A 14,133-nucleotide genomic window follows, 5' to 3' on the forward strand; every position below is an offset into this window, starting at 1 on the left:
TCTTTGTTAACGTCGTGACTTTTCTCTGCTTCATGAAAGCACTTCTCGCATCACTAGTGGCACTTTGTGTGGGTCCTATAGCATTATTCATGGTTTATGTTATTGCACTAAACACAATGAAACATACATAAGAACCAAGAGAGAGATCACTTTTTATTAGGATATTCAGTTTACTGGAGAAACAAGCTGATCACATTGAGATGGTGATAGTCACAAGACATTTTAAGTGGATATTCACAACACTTGAACAATAGCAGGAATAGCAGCAGGAGATGGCTACAAAATTATAACTGCCATACAGTTAACCTTTACATTTCTCTGGGACTGCAAGTGGTGCCATGGATGAGTTGCAAATGTGTGCCTTAAGGTTTGATAAAGTTTAACATTTTATAATATATTTGTGTCTATTTTATGGTAGCAAATAGTAAAATAGACTAGTATCTTGATATGTTTTATGCCTTCATGACATACCTAATTTTCTAAGTTTCTTTTTTGATGTTTCTAGGTTACACAGTTTCATCTGTGAGTTTTTTTCCAATTGTCACAAATCTTCCACAAATTTCGTAATATATTTATTGGGGGGGGGGGAATTGTTCATAAGTGGACCTTCACGGTTCAAACACATTTTTCAAGGGTTAACTATATTTATATTAGAGTTGCTTTCATCTAGACCTAAGTATAGCTAAAGATGGATAATAATGGAGATTGCTATGATGAAAATACAATTCTTTTCAGTTTTCACAAAATTTAAACTAGATATGATGAATCATAACCTTGATTTTTATCTTTAGTACATTAGAAACTAACTATTACTTTATCCTCCTTCCCTGATACCTTTCTTTTTCTTTAAAAGTTTAACTAGAAACATAAGAAGTTACATTTCAAACCAAGGTAAATAAAATAAGCAGTAACTCTTCCCAATAAATTAGCTTTTCATTAGTTTATTTAATCAAAACAAGCTCAGAATTGTGATTGTTTTGATTGAAAAATTATGCTATTCAGTAAAAGAGGTCTTGTTGAATATATTTAGTCCTAATATTTATGTGAGATAATGTAATGGTAACAAGACCTAGAATACAGTTTATATACAAAGTGAAAATAGTGCTAGGCAGAAAAATTTACTAAGTATTATGTAATCCAATATGGTACTGCTATGGTTGGAGTAAACTTTTCCTAGCTTCTAGATGACATGGCTATGATCTATAACATGATGAGTCAGTTTTCTAATGAGCCTATTCATAATATTATTTAACAGTTAAATTATTTGGATAATATTTAGTATAACCAGGGACTGTAAAGCATTGATCAGCTTATCATGTGTCTCCATAGAAATTAAAAAAATTATGGTATATATGATTCTAAGATTGTGATAACAGCTAAATTATTAATGATATATAGAAACATGAGGCTTTATTTTTATTATTGTGGTTTTTTTTTCCTCTAAAAATCTCTTCCCTGAATAATTTTGGAGTACTAGTTGTGTCATGTAATAATTTAAGAAATTATCCCTTGAAATACTTTTTATTTTCACATTAAATGCTATTTGAGGTATTAGTGGTTTATAAAGCCTAGAATATATGCTGGTACTTTTATCAAGTTAACACTTTATTTTTCCAATTTAATTTTCTAATATTATTCAAAAGAATAAAATTTGAAAATAGAAAATAGTTTTTCTGGTATATTATAAATTGCTTTTTCAATCAATATGTGTAATAGATATATTCCTACTGAACTGATGTCCTTCCTTAATACCCTATACAGCCTCTGAAGTCATTGCTGGTGACTAATGAGTGATGGCTGGATGGCATCACTGACTCGATGGACGTGAGTCTGAGTGAACTCTGGGAGTTGGTGATGGACAGGGAGGTCTGGCGTGCTGCGATTCATGGGGTGGCAAAGAGTCAGACACGACTGAGCAACTGAAATGAACTGAACTGAACTGAATGAGACAATACAAACTGTGGGAGCAATTCTGGCACTTAAGTCATTAAAACACTATGGATGTTGTTCAAGTCCTACCAAATCTTATGCTATCATTAATGGTTCCATTGAGATTCCCTTTAATCAATTTCCCTTAACATATACAAAATCATTTATGAAAATTCAGTCGCATGAATTTAATAATGAAAAAGAGACACTTTTGCCCAGAACAACTACTCATGGATATTTTGATTTCTATTGTTATTTCTTGTCCTTGTCTTGACACCTACATCAGTTCTTGAACCTGATTACCTGGCCTAGAGTAACTAATGAATGTTTGAAGAAAACGGGTTCATAAGACACCAGAAGTCACTTAGCATTTTGTCATGTCATTGTTTTTTCTTTAAAGGAGAAACTACAATATTATAACTCTAAAGAGTGGATGTGTTTATAAAAGCTACAGTCGTGAGATTATACTTCCTATCATAAGATGAGATTTCTTGCCAAGTTTTTGATCTTATCAATAGCTTTCCTCCCCCAACTTTTAAATACTTTATGCTTTGCTACATAAAGTGGTGCAAAATATTTTGTATGCATCTTTTTAGGAATTCTTTTCTAAAAAGTCCAGAGATAACAATGCATTTTATATTTTAGATTTTTAAACTGTTTCATGTATATGATTTGATATTTGAAAAAACACATTAACCTATGAACATGTCAGTTTTTAAGACACTGAATTCTCTCAATCATTTCATCTTCATTTTTTATTGTTCAGATATACTACTTATTGCGCTTCTTTTTAAATAGCATTAGTTATATTACCTGTTTATTGATTATATATTTATGTATGGTGTATTATAGATATAAAAGGTTAAAAATAGAGCATGTTTCACAGTCTATGACTATATGGCATATCCTAGTCTGATAATATATGTTAAAAAGTCTAAAATTTTTTTTAACTTTTTCATGTAAGACTAGGTATAAGCATATTAGATTGAGAACTCTCATTATTTTTGGACTTGATTACTCTATTTAATATTATTCTATTAACATAGTTATTATATGTTATATGCATACAGTTAGTAGTCATTTAATCTGTTCTTTCCAAGTTTTTGTGAGTTAAAATACCATTTTATACACAACTAATCTACTTTTAGATACTTTAAATATGGACTTAGAATAGAAACCCTAGGGTATTCATTCTGAATCACCCCCAATCCCAATGTAGTGCTTCCTCAAATCAGCATTGTTATGAGAATACTGTAAATGTTTTTGATGTGATGAGCTTGAGGTATTTCCCATAATTATTCAGTCCTTAACTTTAATAGAAGTTATACGTGATCAATTACAGCATATGTATTTGTGTTACTATTTGTATTGTTTATATTACACATAAAATAAGACATTCTGACGTTGCTTTTTATAATTTTAGAGTAAAATTTAAGTTATTTCATCCCTGGACTTAAGTACTGGTAACCTTTCCAAAGTGACATACAAGGTTTTATTTTCCTTGTTTGATATTTTTAGTCCTAGAGAGGTTGTTGTGAGATGTGATTGACATTTTATTTTACTTTGTGATGTCAGTAAATGAAAGATAAAGTTAGTGGTGATAAGTCTCCATGATGCTTATGAATAACTTTCATATTTTTATTTTGATATTTGACTTTGTGAAATAAGCAAGCAAGGCCTATAAATTCTAAACTATCATTAAAAGGTAGAGAGTTTTAAAAAGCTGCTTTAATTAAAACAGAAAATAGAATGGTGGTCACCAGAGCCTGAGGGTCAGGGATTGGGGTGATATTTAAGGGTATAAACTTGTAACTAGTAGATAAAATAGTCCTGAAGATCTAATGCATAGCATAGTGGTTGTGGTCAACAATACTGTATTAGGAACTTCAAAGTTGCTAAGAGACTAGATCATAATTGTTCTTGCCACAAGAAAGAAATGATAATTGTGTGACATATTAGAGGTGTTATACAGCAGTAATCCTATTGCCACACATACATGCATCAAATTAACATGCTGTACACCTTAAAATTATGTAATATGCCAATTATGTCTCAATTAAAAGAGTATCTAGGATAGAGCAAAACGTTTCACAGTGGCTAAACATTTCACTTGGCTCCCTTATGACTCAATGGTAAAGAATCCTCCTGCCAATGCAGGAATGAGGTTTTGATCCCTGGGTCAGGAAGATCCCCTAGAGAAGGAAATGGCGACCCACTGGAGCATTCTTGTCTGGAGAATCCCATGGACAGAGGAGCCTGTTGGGTCACAGTCCATGGGGTCATAAAAGAGTTGGACATGGCTTAGCAACTAAACAACAACAAACACCTCACTCACTATAGGAGAAAAACATCTCCGAGTACTATAGGAGAAAATAAGATATTTTTGGATAGTTTATAGCTGGTTGGTTTCTGTTCGTGGAATGTAACACTTAAAAACTGGTTTAAAATGAAAAAGGCTGAAGTAATGGTTGTCTTCATTTATAAAATACAGCAACTAGAGACTAAATAGTTCCATAAATGTCTCTGAATTGTTCTATAAATTATATGTTGACTTTTCTTCTGACCTTCAGATGCATTAGAATAGCACAGTGTTTCTCAGCTTCATGTTTATTATTGCTTTCCTTAGAAGCCTTTACACATCTTTATCTAATCCTCCCATGACATTTTAGAGTATATACTGTCCATTATGTACTGTATATATATCTGTACTTTATACATTAAAAAAATGAGCTTTCCCCCAATCCCCAGACAAGTAATTATTACCCCTTTAGGGCAATACCACCCTCTTTGAAAATCCCTGAAACAACTCTAAACCTAAAAGTTAAATTTAGTTTCTTAGGGCATCAAAACCATGGATGTTTACTTTTTAAAAAATGATTCAGGTTATACCATTAAGATTTTAAAAATTAGTTTCTTGGCCTGAAACAAATGTTCTGTATATGATTTTCACAAACAAATTTCTACAAAATTTGGTTCCATTCAGAGTGACATAGAGAAGGGCCAAAACAGTGAACTTTGAAAACTAAAGATGTTATTTTATGATTAAAAACTCCAAAATAAGGTTTTGTTTCAACTTGGCTATAAAAATGGATGCTAGGTGGTTCTGATTTAACAAATGCATAGATCTAGTCATTGGTTTCCTGTCTTCTTCCATTGGAAATTGTTTGACTCTATACCCACAACAAATAAAAGAAGAGTTTGATAGAAGTTTAAAGCCAGAAGAAAGTTACCATCAGTGCTAATTGAAATAAATGTGCCAGATGATATAGACAGGGAGTTTAGTAATTACTTTATATTGCAAAGATCACATTTCTGCAGCTCTAATAGTCTAAAACAGGCAGACTGTGGTTGTATCATTAACTGCAAAATCCTTCAGTTATGGAGTGGGGTCAGAAGTAATCTCTTATTGTGGTTTGTGCAAGGAAATGATCAGTGGTGAGGCACTAACTCAGCACTTAATGAGGAAGATGGTCATTTGAAAAGTTAAGTGGCTAGTCTCCATCATCATGCAGAGACCCACTTCTAACACAACCCTAACATTACTGTTGATATATTCAAGTATTCATCCCCTAAAGCGATCAGTTCTTAATTATTAAATAAAAGATAATATTTAAAATAACAGTTTAGTTTATATGTTTGTGGGTCTTTCATAAAAATCAAAATTAAATAACTTATAGTAAGATACTATCAGTACATACAACTTTTATTAAGATATTTGGCTGAGATGTTCTAAAGGGTTTATATACATAGTAAAATAGAGTTATTCTTATTGCTGAATTAAAATTCTAATGTTTAATAATTAAAGATATTTTCCAACTCAATATGCAATAATAGAATTTAGTGGGAATCAATCAAAGAGCATTGTTCAGTTAACCAGACCTTCCATTCTTAACTCTCACTCTTCTATTGAGCCAATTCCTACTATTAATTGAGCAGCTACAAGGTACCAGTAAAATAGCTCAACTTTCAATTTCTCCCTGTTCATAGATGGTTTACTCTCCAACATTTTCGATAGCTATGAAAGAGGGAGGCATGTACAGTCAGAATCGTCCAGAATTTTCTCCCTTTTCTCACTGGTCTGACATGAGTTCTCTGCCCTCCTTTCACATCTGAATACAACCTTCTGAGAAAAGAGTTTAAATGAGTTCTACTATTAAAAAACATCTTATGATAGGAGTACCTCATTTATGACAGCGATTAGTCAATAGCGAGCATGATTTAAATAGACATAACTTAAATCGGAACATATATTTTCATTAAGATAACTGTTATGATACAGATTAAGTATATAATCTGCCAATATATTAATTGTCCATTATATACAGAAATGATTTTTAAATCACTCAAATTCACATTGCAACATTAGCAAGTTAATAAATGGAGACCAGGCTTGCAAAAGAGAACCTTTGCTTCATTTATTTTCTAGGGTGTTCAGATTATCAAGTGCTGCAATTGGAAAAGGCTCTAATAGTGCAAAAAATTAACAAAAAAGAATTTGGATAAAAATTTGTGCATTTAAAATTAGGCTTTGATATTGAACAATTATGTGATCTTGAATCAGTTACTTAACATACCAAAGCCTCAGTTTCTACACCAGTAATAACAAAACAAAAAGAAAGTAAAATTTGCATCTTTGGATTTTTATGGGGCTTCCCTCACAGCTCAGTTGGTAAAGAATCTGCCTGCAATGCAGGAGACCTCGGTTTGATTCATGGGTCGGGAAGAAATGTTGTGTAGATGTTAGGCTTTAGAAAGTAATAAATGGCCAAAAAAAACCCAGAAAAAGTCTGTATAGGACAGAGTCTGGCCTAGTTTGGGCTTCCCCAGTGGCTCAGAGGGTAAAGTGTCTGCCTACAATGCAGGAGACATGGGTTCGGTCCCTGGGTCAGGAAGATCCCCTGGAGAAGGAAATGGCAACCCACTCCAGTAATCTTGCCTGGAAAATCCTGTGAACAGAGAAGCCTCTTGCACCTCCAGGGTTGCTGTGATAATTAAATTTAGCCAAAGAAAGTGAAAGTGAAGGCACTCAGTCGTATCAGACTCTGTGACCCCATGGACTATAGCCTTCCAGGTTCCTCTCTCCATGGGATTTTCCAGGCAAGAATACTGCAGTGGGTTGCCATTTCCTTCTCCAGGAGATCTTCCCAACCCAGGGATTGAACCAGGTCTCCTATGCTCTAGGCACACTCTTTATAATAGTCTGAGTTACCAGGGAAGTCCAAATTTACCCAATATATTAAACAATAAAGATGCAAAATCCTGGTAGGTGCCTATATTTATTTACTCATTTATCTATTCACCCATTCAATTCACAGGTACGAGGAGGAAACCTTCTTTAGCGATCAATGCAAAGAAATAGAGGAAAACAACAGAATGGGAAAGATTAGAGATCTCTTCAAGAAAGTTAGAGATACCAAGGGAACATTTCATGCAAAGGTGGGCCCTATAAAGGACAGAAATGGTATGGACCTAACAGAAGCAGAAGATGGTAAGAAGAGGTGGCAAGAATACACAGGAGAATCATACAAAAAAGAGCTTCACAACCCAGATAATCACTATTTTGTGTTCACTCACCTACAGCCAGATATCCTGGAATGTGAAGTCAAGTGGGCCTTAGAAAGCATCACTCCAAACAAAGCTGGTGGAGGTGATGGAATTCCAGTGGAGCTCTTTCAAATCCTGAAAGATGATACTGTGAAAGTGCTGCACTCAATATGCCAGCAAATTTGGAAACCTCAGCAGTGGCCACAGGACTGGAAAAGGTCAGTTTTCATTCCAATCCCAAAAAGAGGCAATGCTAAAGAATGCTCAAACTACCGCACAATTGCACTCATCTCACATGCTAGTAAAGTAATGCCCAAAATTCTCCAAGAGAGGCTTCAGCAATACGTGAACTGCGAACTTCCAGATGTTCAAGCTGGTTTTAGAAAAGGCAGAGGCATCAGAGATCAAATTACCAACATCCACTGGATCATGGAAAAAACAAGAGATTTCCAGAAAAACATCTATTTCTGCTTTATTGACTATGCCAAAGCTTTGGACTGTGTGGATCACAATAAACTGTGGAAAATTCTGAAAGAGATGGGAATACCAGACCATCTGACATGCCTCTTGAGAAACCTATATGCAGGTCAGGAAGCAACAGAACTGGACATGGGACAACAGACTGGTTCCAAGTAGGAAAAGGAGTACATCAAGGCTGTATGTTGTCACCCTGCTTATTTAACTTATATGTAGAGTACATCATGAGAAACGCTGGACTGGAAGAAACACAAGCTAGAATTAAGATTGCCGGGAGAAAAATCAATAACCTCATATATGCAGATGACACCACCCTTATGGCAGAAAGTGAAGAGGAACTAAAAAGCCTCTTGATGGAAGTGAAAGAAGAGAGTGAAAAAGTTGGCTTAAAGCTCAACATTCAGAAAACGAAGATCATGGCATCTGGTCCCATCACTTCATGGGAAATAGATGGGGAAACAATGTCAGACTTTATTTTTTGGGGCTCCAAAATCACTGTAGATGGTGACTGCAGCCATCAAATTAAAAGACTCTTACTCCTTGGAAGGAAAGTTCTGACCAACCTAGATAGCATATTCAGAAGCAGAGACATTACTTTGCCAACAAAGGTCCGTCTAGTTAAGGCTATGATTTTTCCAGTGGTCATGTAGGATGAGAGAGTTGGACTATAAAGAAAGCTGAGCACCAAAGAATTGATGCTTTTGAACTGTGGTGTTGGAGAAGACTCTTGAGAGTTCCTGGGACTGCAAGAAGATCCCAGCAGTCCATCCTAAAGGAGATCAGTCCTGGGTGTTCATTGGAAGGGCTGATGCTAAAGCTGAAACTCCAATATTTTGGCCACCTCATGCAAAGAATTTACTCATTGGAAAAGACCCTGATGCTGCGAGGGATTGGGGGCAGGGGGAGAAAGGGACGACAGAGGATGAGAAGGCTGGATGGGATCACCAACTCGATGGACATGAGAGTCCGGGAGTTGGTGATCGACAAGGAGGCCTGGCGTGCTGCGATTCATTAGGTTGCAAAGAGTCGGACAGGACTGGGCTGGACTGAAAGAGAATATTGTATACGTGAGTTGACCTGGTCAAAGTTTCTACATTATCCAAGATAAGATAGGCTGTGTTCCAGTCAGAAAAACCACAACATCTCACTAGAATAAAACAATAAAAGCTTATTACAAACTCATCTCACAGGCTGATACAGGTCTGGCAACTTACCTTGGTTGGTCTCCAAGCTATGAATTTGCATTTGAGACCTGGGTTCAAGTCCTATCTCTCTGAGGCATGACTGAGAAATCATTTAATCTTTTAAAATACCAGTTCCATCACTTTAATTTGAGGACAAAAATAGGAGCTACCTAGAGAGAAAATTAAATGAGATAATGTTTATAAAGCACTTTGCTCCAAAATGGCACACAGCATGGGCTCTACTAATGTGAGTCATTATTTTTCTGGGAGCAGCCAGGGTGTAAGGTAAGAATAAACCTGTTCAAGATGTCTCAGGGATTTCTCTCACTTCTAATCTTTATGGGAGCAAAACCTCATCCAGGTTTACAGTGACCCTGCCCCACCCCTGACCTCCACACCTGACCCCTGCAGGCCAGTTCATATTCATCAAGCCTCTGGGGTCTGCCTGTCAATATGAAAAACTCCATTCTTTACAACTGTGATGTACTTTGAACATACTGTTAGTGATTCTCCTTGTCATTCATGTCATTTCTGAGGTAGGCAAAATAGACCTTAGGATGTCTTGACTGCCTTTGCTTTTTTCAGGGTAATTTTCTTATTTAATTTTGGCCTCCTCATCTGACTGGGAAAATCACTTCAGAGAGTTTAAGCATTTCAAGATCCATCTTTTGATCAGACTACATCTTAATGCCTTAGAATCATTTTAGAGTATCTTTGTCTTAGATTGCTACTACCTTTCTGAATGAAAAATAGAACAAAATCCACCTTATGCTTTATATTCCTTAAAGGGAACCATGTTGGGATACCAACCAAGTTTTTATCTGCACACCAGACTCCCAGCCTTCCCTCTCCAGTCAGCAAACTGGGCCACATCTGGGGGTATAAGAGAACATTCACTCTTGTTTGACTCCCTTCACTTAAAGACTGAATATCAAACCAGAAAAACAACACACAGACATACACACACACACATAACAACAAAGAAAGAGACAAAAGAAAAAATGCATGGTGGAAAGTCTATGAATATGTCAACACTTTCTAGAAAACCAGGAAGTGGTAAATAGATACCACAGATAGTGTCACCCTCCAACAGTATTGCTCAGCTTGCTTAATGCTATATTGAATTAGCGCTGTATATTGAGACAGGAGATTGTTAAACCCTACATGAGACTGTACAGCTCAGTGAGAAGAGCTTGCTATGTCTTAGACTTTCCTAATGAATTCCTCATACTTACTCAATGTCTGACATATACTAGGTGCTTGATATATGGATGTGTTGAAAACATTCAATCACATTTATTCTTGCTCATTGCATGCCAAGCCTCTCAGTGAGCTAAAGCTGTACAAAGATCACTGTAGTGGCCACATACCTAGTTAAGCTTTTCAAAAAGGAATAGTTTTACTTTGAAGATTGGATTTCCAAAAATATATTAATATGGTGGAGAAATACTCACTGAGGGAATCTAATTTTTAGTAGTTGTTTTTGTTGTCATTATCTTGCATTTTTAGATTTTTTAAGCTTTCATTTTTAATTACCTTTTTAATATTTTCAAGAAGTATAGCATTCAATAGATTATATAACTGTAATTAGTTATTTTTTAACTTTTTATTTCCTATTATAGTTGATTAACAATGTTATCATAGTTTCAGGTGTACAGTAAAGTGACTCAGTTATACAAATACATGTATCCATTCTTTTTCAAATTATTTTCCCATTTAGGTTGTTATATAATATTAAGCAGAGTTCCCTGTGCTATACAGTAGGTCTTTGTTGGTTATCTATTGTAAATATATTAGTGTATACATGTACTTTTTAGTAGTCTTAACCTTCAAATATGGAGGATAGAATAGTAAATTGTAAACAAAATTCCTTAGGGCAAGTGGACCATATTTTTTCAAATACTTTTTATTGAGGTTTAATTGACATATAACAGTTTCAAGTATAAAATACAATAATTCAGCATCTGTATACATTGCAAAATGATCTCCACAGATCATTTTGTTAGTTAACATCACATAGTTTTAAGTTATTTTAAAATTGAGGAATTAAATCACCAAAACAATTGCTCTGAGATCTTTTCCAATGTTGCATAACAATTTGCATCTTGCTAATAGAGGATAATGGTGAGAAAGCCCAGTACTAAGGCTGGAGAATCACATAAAATATATAATCTTGCCCAGTGGTACATTCCGGCCAGAGATCGTTCAATAAAAGGAAATGAATATATACGAAAAATGTTCAGAGATAATTATGCTAGTTTTTCAACCTAAATACCTTGGAATTTGCAAAGACAGCTCATAGACAAAAGGGATACCAGTAAAATTCAGTGCAATAGATTTCTCCATTCTCAGTGACAGGAACATCTCTCTCAATATTACTTAGCTAATGAACGAATAGATCTGCTGTGAAGTTCCTAGGAGGCTCATTTTCTTGAGTACAGTAGTAAAAGTTAGCTGATGAATGACCTAAATTGCTTAATGTTTCTCCTTATAACTTCTGAGCAGCAAGGCGTATCCAGGCAAGTACTGAAGGAGTTATCCTCAGGAGGCCCTGGTGTCCTTGCAGGTTGTCAGAGGCAATGAGCCAGGTTTATTTCAAATGGCTCCTTAAATGAACATTTATTTTGTGCCAGTAACACGTTTTTTATTAACAGCTCCTTTTGACTAATTTGCTTCCCTAAAAAGCCCAATAAAGGACTCGTTTAAAACATAATTAAAAGCATGTTATTGCTCGTAGTTAATACTGATTAAAACAGACATTAAGACAATTATCATTGAAGGTAAGTAAGCATCACGTAGTTAGTATTGAATCCATCCTTACTGTTTTTATGCATCATATACAGAGATGAGTACTTGACAGGCTAAAACAAGGTATTGTTTTTAATGGAATCATATCAAAATATGTTCCTGTTTTGTTTGTTTTAATGAATGGACAGATCTTTGTCTCGGTGGACTATGGACTTTTTTTTCTTGTGGGAAACATTCACACATTCAACAAGGTGTAAAGGTCACTGAACTGACTTTGGTTATGCAGGGTTAAAGCCCAGCTAATTCTCTTGTATTAATGGGATAGAAACTCTTCTTCTTTCTACTTGCTTTCAGTACACAAACTCTCTTGGTCCCATTATTGACTGAATGCAGCTTTTATTAGTATTATTTGGTACTTTTGATCTATTTGTTTTCATATTGATTCTTGTTTTGTTATGCCATGAAATAAAACTAAGACATTCATTGATTTCTGATTCTTTTTTAAAAAGCATCTTTTAAAACAGAACAATAGTGAAACAATATTATGTGACGTAAGTACGTAAAGTTTTTAATAACTTCTATATTTTGCATCAAAGTATGATTTTTTTAAGAGTTGTGTAGGCCAGGAGTTCCCAGCCTCTGGGACCTGATGCCTAATGATCTGAGGTGGAACTGATGTGATAATAATAGAAATAAAGTGCACAACAAATGTAATGTACTTGAGTCATCCCGAAACCACTCCCCCACCCCCAGCCAGTGAAAAAAATTGTCTTCCACAATACCAATCCCTGGTGCTGAAAAGGTTGGGAACCACTGGTATAAGAAATAAAAAAGGATCATGTGTTTTCCATGAATGATTACTTCACAGAAAATGAAAATACAGAAAACCACCTCCATTTCATGTGAAGGATTTCTTTCTAGAAGTATTTTTGTTATATCAATTTGATTTTAAATTTAATCTTTTTTTACGTATGGGCTTCCCTGGTAGTTCAGCTGGTAAAGAATCCACCTACAATGCAGGAGACCCCAGTTCAATTCCTAGGTCAGGAAGACCCCCTGGAGAGGGGATAGGCTATCCACACCAGTATTCTTGGACTTCCCTAGTGGCTCAGATGGTAAAGAATCCACCTGCAATGTGGGAGACCTGGGTTTGATCCCTGGCTTGGGAAGATCTCCTGGAGAAGGGAACGGCTACCCACTCCAGGATTCTGGCCTGGAGAATTCACTGAGTCCATGGGGTCACAAAGAGTCAGATGCACCTGTCACTTCACTTTTATTTTGTGACCATTCAAGAAGGCATGTGATGGACATAATGAGGAATTGATTTTGGTGTACTTGAAGAAAGTGAAATAGCTTTTACAGAATGCATTTATAAGAAGTCATTTTAAAAGTTAAAATCAAATATCGCAGAGACAAAACTATGCTGACAGATTTGATCATTGCTTAGATTCCTGTTTTTCTGTGGTGCCCCTGGATAGTCTTTCAAGTAGATGGCACTCACCAAGTGCCTTGGCCAGTGCATTTATCAAGGGACCATTTGCCTTATCCCTCATGGTTCCAAGAAAGTTCAGGGGTCACAGTAGTCACTAGAGGCCAGTTCCCAAGAAACAGACAAAAACTTATAAGGCATTATGTGAACAAAAGTGTCGGGGGTGGGGGGAATACTAAAAAGGAGAAAGTCTTTCGTCATGTTTTATATAAAGAATAAATATTTCTTTTCATTACACTGCAATTTAGGCTGTTTACATCTCTTTTCTGGATGATTCCAAGAATCTTCTAAAATGTCTTCCTCCTTTTACTTTGGTTAATCCTTTAACACTGTCTCCATAAAAATGAAGTGAAGTTGCTCAGTTGTGTCCGACTCTTTGCGACCCCATGGACTGTAGCCTACAGGGCTCCTCCCTCCATGAAATTCTCCAGGCAAGAGTACTGGGAGTGGGTTGCCGTTTCCTTCTCCAGGGGATCTTCCCGACTCAGGGATCGAACCCGAGTCTTCTGCATTCCAAGCAGACACTTTAACCTCTGAGCCACCAGGGAAACCCCACTCTCTCCATATTATGGTTCTAAAAATGCAAAGATGATTTTGACCTGTTACTAGTTAAAAATCTCTGTGTGATTCATATTGATTCCTTTTGACAAGGTATAATTATTTGATTATCTGACCTCAAACCATATTTGCAGTCACATTTTCTCATCTTCCCTCTTGTGGGCATCATGAACTGGTCTCACTGAACCAAACTGCTTCTTCTCT

Source organism: Ovis aries, chromosome 2, assembly GCF_016772045.2.
Source record: "Ovis aries strain OAR_USU_Benz2616 breed Rambouillet chromosome 2, ARS-UI_Ramb_v3.0, whole genome shotgun sequence".
Taxonomy (NCBI): Eukaryota; Metazoa; Chordata; class Mammalia; order Artiodactyla; family Bovidae; genus Ovis; species Ovis aries.